At 38.3% G+C, this 10,517-nt stretch overlaps 1 protein-coding gene across 9 annotated transcripts in view; it reads left to right on the top strand.

Moving 5' to 3' along the window:
- Positions 1-10,517, top strand: part of Ralyl (RALY RNA binding protein like) — a 683,608-nt gene that overhangs the window by 499,036 nt on the left and 174,055 nt on the right. The window lies entirely within an intron of this gene.

The raw sequence follows: 10,517 nt of genomic DNA on the forward strand, positions 1-10,517 counted from the left end.
ATGCCAGCCCAGGCTACTATACCCAGCAAAACTCTCAATTACCATAGATGGAGAAACCAAAGTATTCCATGACAAAACCAAATTCACACAATATCTTTCTATGAATCCAGACCTTCAAAGTATAATAAAAAAATAACACCAACACAAGGACAGAAATTATGCCCTAGAAAAAGCAAGAAAGTACTCCTTCAACAAACCTAAAAGAAGAAAGCCACAAGAACAGAATCCCAACTCTAACAACAAAAATAACAGGAAGCACCAATTACTTTTCCTTAATATCTCCTAATATCAATGGACTCAATTCCCCAATAAAAAGACATAGACTAACAGACTGGCTACATGAACAAGACTCAAATTTTTGCTGCGTACAGGAAACCCACTTCATGAAAAAAGACAGACACTTCCTCAGGGTACTCAAATTTCTAACAAGAGCAATTAGAAAACAAAAGGAGGTCAAAGTGATACAAACTGGAAAGAAGAAGTCAAATTGTCACTATTTGCAGATGATATGATAGTATATTTAAGTTACCCCAAAAATTCCAACAGAGAACTTCTAAGCCTGATAAACAGCTTCAGTACAGTAGCTGGATATAAAATTAACTCAAACAAATCAATGGCCTCTCTCTACACAAAGGATAAACAGGCTGAGAGAGAAATTAGAATGGCCTCTCTCTACACAAAGGATAAACAGGCTGAGAGAGAAATTAGAGAAACTACACCCTTCACAATAGTCACAAATAATATAAAATACCTTGGTGTGATTCTAACTAAGGAAGTAAAATATCTGTATGATAAGGACTTCAAGACTCTGAAGAGAGAAATTGAAGAATTGAGTGTTTCCCCCAGCAGAAGCATTCACTCTGGTCTAGGTTCGACCTGAAGGGCGGGACTGTCCTGAGGGGGAGTAGGCTGTGAAGGGAAAATGAGGCCAGGACAAAGATATTCTGATCAAGGCCCAAGGTTTAATGACCGAACTCAGTTTAAATAACATGGAAAAATTCCCCAGTCCCATCCTCAGTCTTTGAAGGCACGGAGGAAGGTTCGAATATCCTTAGGCAGGTCCAAGGATTAAGGAACAGGTGGAGTTGTTTTCTGGGACATCAAAAGGGTCCTCTCAGCAGGCGGTGGAGACACAGCAACTTTAGACCGGCTCTGGTGGATCTGAAGATTTTAACTGCAGGTGGTCCAGTGGCGACAGGGGACTGGGAGGCCCCTACAAAGAATATCTCAGAAGATGGAAAGATCTGCCATGCTCATGGATTGGCAGGATCAATATCGTAAAAAATGGCTATCTTGCCAATAGCAATCTACAGATTCAATGCAATCCCCATCAAAATTCAAACTCAATTCTTCACCTAGTTAAAAAGGGCAATTTGCAAACTCATCTTGAATAACAAAAAACCTAGGATAGTAAAGCTATTCTCAATGATAGAAGAACCTCTGGTGGAATCACAATGCCTGAGCTCAAGCTGTACTGCAGAGCAATTGTGATAAAAACTGTATGGTAATGGTACAATGACAGACAAGGTAGATCAATGGAATAGAGTTGAATACACAGAAATGAACCCACACACCTATGGTCTCTTGATCTTTNACAAGGGAGCTAAAACCATCTAGTGGAAAAAAGACAGCATTTTCAACAAATGGTGCTGGCTGTTATCATGTAGAAGAGTACAAATTGATCCATTTTTATCTCCTTGTACAAAGCTCAAGTCTAAGTGGATCAAGGAACTAGACATAAAGCCAGAGACGCTGAAATTTATAGAGGAGAAAGTGGGGAAAAGCCTCGAAGATATGGGCACAGGGCTAAAATTCCTGAACAGAACTCCAATGACTTGTGCTTTAAGATTAAGAATGGACAAATGGGGCCTCATAAAATTGCAAAGCTTCTGTAAGGCAAAAGACACTGTCAATAAGACAAAAAGGCCACCAACAGATTGTGAAAGAATCTTTACCAATCCTAAATCAGATAGGGGACTAATATCCAATATATACCTCAATTACATGGATTCCAGAAAATCAAATAACCCTATTAAAACACGAGGTACAGAGCTAAACAAAGAATTCTCAACTGAGGAATATCGAATGGCTGAGAAACACCTGAATAAATGTTCAATGTCCTTAAGCATCAGGGAAATGCAAATCAAAATAACCCTGAGATTCCACTTCACACCAGTCAGAATGGCCAAGATTAAAAATTTGGTGACAGCAGATGATGGTGAGGATATGAAAAAAAGAGGAATACTCCTTCACTTTTTGGTGGGATTGCAAGCTGGTACAACCACTCTGGAAATCAGTCTGGCGGATCCTCAGAAAATTGGACATAGTACTACCAGAAGATCCAGCAATACCTCTCCAGGGCATATACCCAGAAGATGTTCCAACTTGTCATAAAGGACACATGCTCCACTATGTTCATAGCAGCCTTATTTATAACAGCCAGAAGCTGGAAAGAACCCAGATGTCCCTAAACAGAGGAATGGATACAGAAAATGTGGTACGTTTACACAATGGAGTACTACTCAGCAATTAAAAACAATGAATTCATGAAATTCTTGGGCAAATGGATGTATCTGGAGGATATCATCCTTAGTGAGGTAACCCAATCACAAAAGAAGTCACTAGATATGCACTCACTGATAAGTGGATATTAACCCAGAAACTTAGAATATCCAAATTACAATTTGCAAAGCACATGAAACTTCAAGAGAAGGAAGACCAAAGTGTGGACACTTTTCCCCTTCTTTGAATGGAGAACAAAATACCCATGGAAGGAGTTACAAAGACAAAGTTTGGAGCTGTGTCGGAAGCAAGAACCATCCAGAGACTGCCTCACCCTGGGATCCATCCCATATACAACCACCACACCCAGACACTTCTGCATATGCCAGAAAGATTTTGCTGACAGAACCCTGATATAGCTCTCTCTTGTGAGGCTATGCCAGTGCCTGGAAAATACAGAAATGGATGCTCACAGTCATCTATTGGATGGAACTCAGGGCCCCTAATGTAGGAGTTAGAGAAACTACCCAAGTTGCTAAAGGAGTCTGCAACCCTATAGGCGGAACAACAATATGAACTAACCAGTACCCCCGCAGAGATGTGTCTCTAGCTGCATATGTAGCAGAGGATGGTCTTGTTGGCCATCAATGGGAGGAGAGGCCCTTGGTCTTGCAAAGATTATATGCCCCAGTACAGGGGAATGCCTGGGCAAGGAAGTGGTTGTGGGTGGGTTGGGGAACAGGGTTGGGAGAGGGTATTGGGGGCTTTGGGGCGAGCATTTGAAATGTAAATGAAGAAAATATCTAATAAAAAATCTTTAACTGATAAAAAAGAAGTACTAAAAAAAAATCAATTTTAAGGTAATTCAATAAACAAGTATATAAGTAGTAATTTAATTGCACATCCAACTCCAGTAGCATTCTGTGTGTTATAAGTTTATTTGAAATGGAGACTTGTGAAAATAGACATAAAATCTTGTCTGGAGCATTAGTTCCAATCTGAAGAAGAGGATAAGTAGGAAAAAAATGCCTTAGAGCCAAGCCTACATCTGTGCAGATGAGCAAGATATTTTGGACAATACCGCAGTGGGTTGTGATGCTGGATCATCTGGGCAGAGTTGTCCAGGGAAGGGAGGACAGGCTTTGTTTTCTGTACTATACTCAGGTGGACATAATATCCTCCTGCAAAGAGAATATATCGAAAACTGTGGAAGATGAATAACAAAGGTTGAGAAAGTACTGGACCTTATTGTACCCCCTAGAACTGTGTCTCTAGTTGCATAGGTAGCAGAGGATGGCCTAGTCGGCCATCACTGGGAAGAGAGGCCCTTGGCCTTGCGAAGGTTCTATGCCCCAGTACAGGGGAATGCCAGGGTCAGGAAATGGGAGTGGGTGGGTTGGGGCATAGGTGACTTTGGAGATGGCATTTGAAATGTAAATGAAGAAAATATCTAATAAAAAAAGAAAATTTAAAAAAAAAAGAAAGAAAATTAGAAGAGAGTCATGTAAGTGTCAGAATGAAGGCAGATCCTGAAGAGGATGCTAAACCACCAAGCGCAACCTATTTTAAAGCCAAAGGCTGTAATATACAGAAAACTTTTTTTATTATTGTAATTGAGGTAACAGCCTGAAGATGACAGTTACTCTCTCACATTTTTCATGCACAATAAAGTAGTTTAAACTGAGCATAAAGTATGTTTCTAGACCTTAAGCTTTTTCCATTCTGAAGCTTTTCCCCATTGGTAGCAGCATCCACATTCTTGCAATGCATTAGAGTATTGCTGAACCTTCATAACAGCCCTAGGGGTTAAAAGGAGCCAAAGTAAGTACATTGTGTGCTGTCTTAACCTTAGGTGGCCAAACTGCGGGGCAGCCGTTAGTGTTGCACTGGCCCAGGATGTAAGGAATGGAAAAGTGTCAGTCTCAGCGAGGTGGTTTAGCTCTGAAGGGTGTCAGAGAAAGCTCAGGTGGCACAAGGGTTAAATTCCTGGTGTGGCAGAAGTAGGTGATTTACTTTATTATTCTAAATTATGTATTTTCACGTGCGGTGCATGGTGAAGTCTGTGGAACTTGAGAGACAAAAGGCAAAGGAGAAAGAAAATGAATGTGGGAAGGAAGAAAAGTCATTTTTATTAAGGAGCAAGAGAGTCATCTTATTCTGTTCCAGCTACCAAAATGTACTTGTAACTGCTCGATAGGATCAGGCGCCCCCACTGAAAATAGCTTCACAATTGTTCTCTGGGAGTGACTCAGAACAGGCTTACAAAAGAAAAGATACTGTTCTCCATTCCTTGTCCAGGAGGAGCATGCCATTCACCTTCTGGGCTCTGCTGGTGGCTCCCCACTACCCGTCAATTATCATAGGGATGTTACATATAGATATATACAACATATAGTCATAATTAAACACAGAGACACAAACTCACAGAAACCCCTCTGCCACAAAAAGAAATTCTTTAACAAGACTTAATATGTATAGCATTTTGTACTGAAGTAGTTCAATAGCACCCTGGATTTGGAAATTAGACAACTCTATTATTGCAGGGTTCATATTTTGAGTTCTTCTTTTGATTTCATCATCCCTTTTATCTTTGGGATGAGATGAGGACAAGCAGAGTATGAGGAAATGAGATAAGGATGAGGTAGAATTCTACAAAAGATAGGTTTAGGGTCAAGTGTGAAATAATTTCTTAGAGCACTTGAATGTCCTTGAAAAGCTTGCTTATTCTGTGTTTAAGTCCAACAGCCCAAAGCACACTCTTATGCTACAGCTTCATCCCTTTGTCTGCATGATATCAAGTGCTCAGGGTGATGGTTTAACATTTTGTATAGTTGCTAAAATGTCTGACACCTGAAGTTTCTAATCACTAAAATTAGCAACAAGAGGCCTCCCTGCTCAATCAAATAATGTCTTTAAAAACATTTGAGACTATTTAAAATTTTTTTCTGGAAAAATACCCACAGCAAAGAGTAAATTATTACAGCTATTAAGGAGTAAGTAAGCATCGACTAAAATTATGGTATTACTACAGTCAGGTATTGTCATACTTATTAAAATATTTATCAATACTCATCACCAAGTAACACTTAAAAGTACTTTTAGAAAGAAGTCAACAATATGTAGTAAGACAAAAGAGCAATTCATCCACAGAATAGATGCCTCATCTACATTCTCTGCTCTCTGCTTTTCTCACATGTGCCCTAACTCTCTCTGTCCCTAAGGAGTTGAGAAGAGCTAGGGAATATTGAGAATGGAGACCATTACTACAGGTCAATGATCTCAATATGTCCCAAGAACTAAAAGTACAAAAATTGGAGCACAACAGAATACTTCCCAAGGGCAATGGGGTATTTCTGGGATCACGAGTCACATGCTGGTCTAAGTACAGGGAAACAGAAAGACAGGCTGCCTTTCAGACCTGTCAGCCTTTTGTCAGGGAAAAGTACATAGACAGAATTAAAATTAAGAATATGGACATAGCTAGGATGCTATGGACCCCTGAAATGGATAGTCACAGGAATCAGCCATTGGGTCACTGTACAAGTGACATCACTAACATGAAGCATGGCATTTGTCAATCTCATTCTTTTTCTACTGCTTGATAGAGTCATTTCCCTTGGCTATTTACTGGATATCTCAAGAGAATAAATTATTGTCCTGGAATGTTTTAGTTTAAGGATGTATTTGATTATTTTCAAAGCACTTTTGATAGTTATTTTATGTGCTAACTCAGACAAATAGGCTTCAGGATGAATATAATTATTTCTTTAAAAAGTATTTCAAAGCCTCCAGTTGACAGAGTTCTGAAATAAGACAGTGATTGCCTGACAAGGCAATAGAGAAATAGAAAAGTGTTTTCACTCTATACTTTCTGCAGAATCAAAAGGTCATTTTGCTATTGAATTCTTCCACCTTCATTTCAAACAGTGTTTGACTCTAAGAACTCCACAACAAAATGAAAGATGCAACTAATGACTAAAGGTCACTCACCATTCAGGCTGATTTTCTTCCTCTATCAGGCTGAAAGAGTCTCATATAGAGACATTGTCAGTTTGAGATATGTGAAGATGTGCTGGCCTATGGAAAGTTTTCTGACTATTTAATCTGCAATTTTATTCATAGCTAGGAAGTTTACAGAATAGGTCATGTTACTCTGAAGGAAAACATGTGAAGTAGTCAGTATTTCATTTCTACTCTGGCATGTAAATCAGTGAAGAGTATTTGCTCATATTTGATTCCAGACCCTAAACCACAAAAAAGAATATGAAATCTTAGTGGGAAACTCAGTTTTGTCACAGTGACAAAGTAACTGAAAGAAACAAGCTAAAGGAAAACGTGTTTGATTTGTCTCATGCACTTAGAGATTTCAGCCCAAAGTTACTTGTCTAATCTTGGGTGCTTTGAGGCCTGTAGTTATTATTGAATCAGTATAAACGCATGATGGAGGAAACTGCTAATCTTGTAGCCTTCAGGAAGCAAAGATTATGTGTGTTTCTCAATATTGTCCTCTAGGGTACACCATAATGACATATCCTTCCAGTCTTCTCACTGCCTAAAGATTCTTTCATGTCCCATTTACAATATCAGTTGGCCACCAAGCTTTCAGTATGTGACCTCTGACACATGTTTCTGACACATGTTTCTTGACTGTCAAGAAGTTTGCAGATTCTGTTTTTTCATTCAGCATTGAAAGGAAATCGGGCAGGAGAATATGGAGGTTTTTTGAACAGAGAATTTCAGGCACAGGCTAGTGACCAACGGACCTTAGAGACATTATCCTCTGTTCAGGAGTGGACAAATATTTAATAAGTCCAATTATATTAGGGTAGGGTTGTAAAATCTATAGACAGAAACTGCACACACTGTTGGCAGGGCTAAGAGAGAAAATAAAAGCTTAGTTCTTTATGGACCTGCATTTACGTTTAGAAAGGTGGAACAAGTCTGAAGAGGAATACTGATGATGATTCCAGGATGACAAGAGTGGACTTTATTTTCTCTCAACCCTTCACTTAAAATGATTTCTAAAATTGTGAAGTTTATTTTATGAACATTTTACCGCAATCTAAAACATTTTAGGAAGCAAAGAGGAGCAAGGATAGGTGTTAGAGATCTGTGAGAGGAATGCACATGAAGACAGGAAGTCTATTCACTCTTTAGCTAACACTGATGCTGTGGCACCCCTGATCTGAGGTTAACGTCCCCTGGCATCGCTTGGCTTACATTCTTAATCCCCTGTGTCTGAGATAGGTACATGGATCAAGTATGAGCCTACCATGTAACTCCCAGACACTAATCACATGGTGTTTGTTTGAGGTAAAACTTTGGTGGCTGAATCTGCTATCATGTCTTCTCTTTGGGTCCCACTCAAAGAGACCAAGAAGACACATGATAAAGATGTAGATATTTGAGCTTACTCCCTCACACATGGAGAGTTATGTGCATCAGTCAGACACAGTTTTAGAAACTGCCAGTCTAACCACAGAAGACCACAGTCTCTCACCTCTAGCCCAGAAGAGTTTTTCATTTAAGAAAATGAATCATACTTATGGGATCATAGAAGTTAATCATGGAGTCAGATGGTTCTTGCTCAGAACCTTTGTCCTCTCAAAAGATGAGATGAGATGAAACACAGATGAGATGGTGTGAAAACCTTGAACAACAGCAGTACAGCTAGAGTACTTTGTATGACAGCACCAATCTATTTCTAAGCAATCAATAGCCTACAGAACACTTTTAGCACATTATGAGTTTTCTGTTTCCTGATACAAATTTATTTCAGCAAAACATTAGGCTAGCTACAAAAAGCACTCCTGTCCACATAAATTGGAACAGCACACAGACATATGCAAGCACACACACACACACACACACCTCCACACACACTAACATACCTCTTAAATCTTAGACAAAAACCATGCTCTTTTGTAATATTAGTTACATATTTGTGGCGTTTCTACCTTCTAAACCAGTGGTTCTCAACCTTCTAATGCTGTGTCCCATTAATTCAATTCCTCAGTCTGTATGTACTAACTCCAACCATAAAATTATTTCATTGCTGTTTCATAACAGTAAATCTGGAACTATTATGAGTCATAATGTAAATATATGATACAAAGAAAATCTGATATGTAACCCTCAAAGGGATTGTAACCCACAGGTTGAGAATTGCTGTTCTACAGGATCTCACACAATCTTTTCTCCATATCTCTCATTAATTCACAAGCATAGTTATTCTTCTAAAACCCATTTCCCAAGGAAATGATGAATCCATTTTCAAAATAAACTGGGTTTTATTGTGGTATTTATGTATTCAGTAATGTTTTCACTTATGTAAATCCATGTGGCCATTTTAATTGGTTGTAATTTTTGCATATTATTGCTGGAATTTTCGAGTGTTGTTTATCTGATTTATTTCCCATGAACCTGAACTATTAAATGCACCAGGGATATTCTCACTAATGAGTACTATCAAGGTGTCTGGATTAGGAAAGTTGTGGTCATATGTTCATGCTCTACTCATTACTCTAGTAGTGTAAAGAAAGTGTATTTTTGTTTTTTGGCAACCACTTAGTGCTTTTATATGGGATCTCTATTCTGCAGATGCATCCACACAGAATTTTACTCTCCTGAGACATTTCTTGTCAGGCAAGGAAATATGCTTTGACTTCTCCTCCCACAACCCAGATAGAAACTTCCTCCAATCCATTCGTTGACCCTAAGTTGTTTGCCTCTTGCTGCTCATCCCCAACATGTATCCGCTAACTCTTCCCACATCCTTTAGAGAACAAAGCACAAGATTTCCACTGCTGCATCTTTTTAGCTTGCACGTCTATTGCATGTCCTTCCATTTCCAGAGGCAAACAGCAGCGGTTCAGCCAGCTTAGTGGAGCCTTATCCGCTCAGGGATGCAGAGGCTCTGGAGATTGAGTATGTGGGTTATCTCTTGACGTTCACCAGGGGTAATGGGATGGAGGAAATCTCCTTATCTCTTAAATGCCTGGATTCTGTGATTATTTTCTGCCTTCAGCTTCTAAAGTTCTACTCTGGATGTCAAATGTAAAACTTCCTTCATTTCCTCCTTGCATCTCCATTCAGTACATAGAGAACACACTCCAAAGCCTGTAGGTAACTTACTTAGGATGGTAAAAATCACTAAAGAATAAATAGAAGTAATAATTATGATAATGTGTTCAATAAATATTTATTTTATCACATACTCTTTAGGGAGTAGCCTGTGTTCACATCAGAAATAAAAGCTGAATACTGAACAATATAAAAGAAGCTAAACTTTTAGTGGTATGTTTTGAGAAAGCTTTCTAAGAGTCTAAAATTTAGGTCCAACAGACTTGCTGTAGTAATATACTTCTCTGGAAAGGGCACAGTGTCTTCTCAATCAATTCAAGACTCAGGCACAGGATTTGATGAAGAGGAAACAAAGGATTAATCATAACCCATAGAAAGGAGTCCTTAGACTTTCAGTATATTAAACTATATCATCAAAATCATATTTTTCAGAAAATGGTGACAAAATTTAATTTTAATTTCTTCCTGATTTAGAAACCAAATATGAAAATACTTATTGTTCACTGAATACACCATATAAAGAGCCTAGTGCCATGAATGAACTCGAAAGACCAAAGAAAATTCTGTTGTATTGGATCTAATATTCATTTCCTCAACAAAAGCACACCCAGGAAAAGAACAGTTCAAATTTATTTAAAGGCCAAATGTGAAGGAACCATTTAAGATATTTAACAACTATTGTATGCTTTGTATATAGATAATACTAACCATATTTAACGTGAAAATTTAAGTTATTCAATCACATTTTACAATTTAGTTATCTTAGGTACTCTGATTTGTGTCACAGTGTTTTAAAATAAACATATATTGGGTGGAAACATTGCAATAAATTAATACTGCATGTCCTCAAGATAATTCTCTTTAAAGACACTGATGCTTCCACAGTGATAATTCAAGAAGTTACTTATATTGCATTTATTGTGTATAAAATT

This window comes from Mus pahari, chromosome 4, assembly GCF_900095145.1.
Source record: "Mus pahari chromosome 4, PAHARI_EIJ_v1.1, whole genome shotgun sequence".
Taxonomy (NCBI): domain Eukaryota; kingdom Metazoa; phylum Chordata; class Mammalia; order Rodentia; family Muridae; genus Mus; species Mus pahari.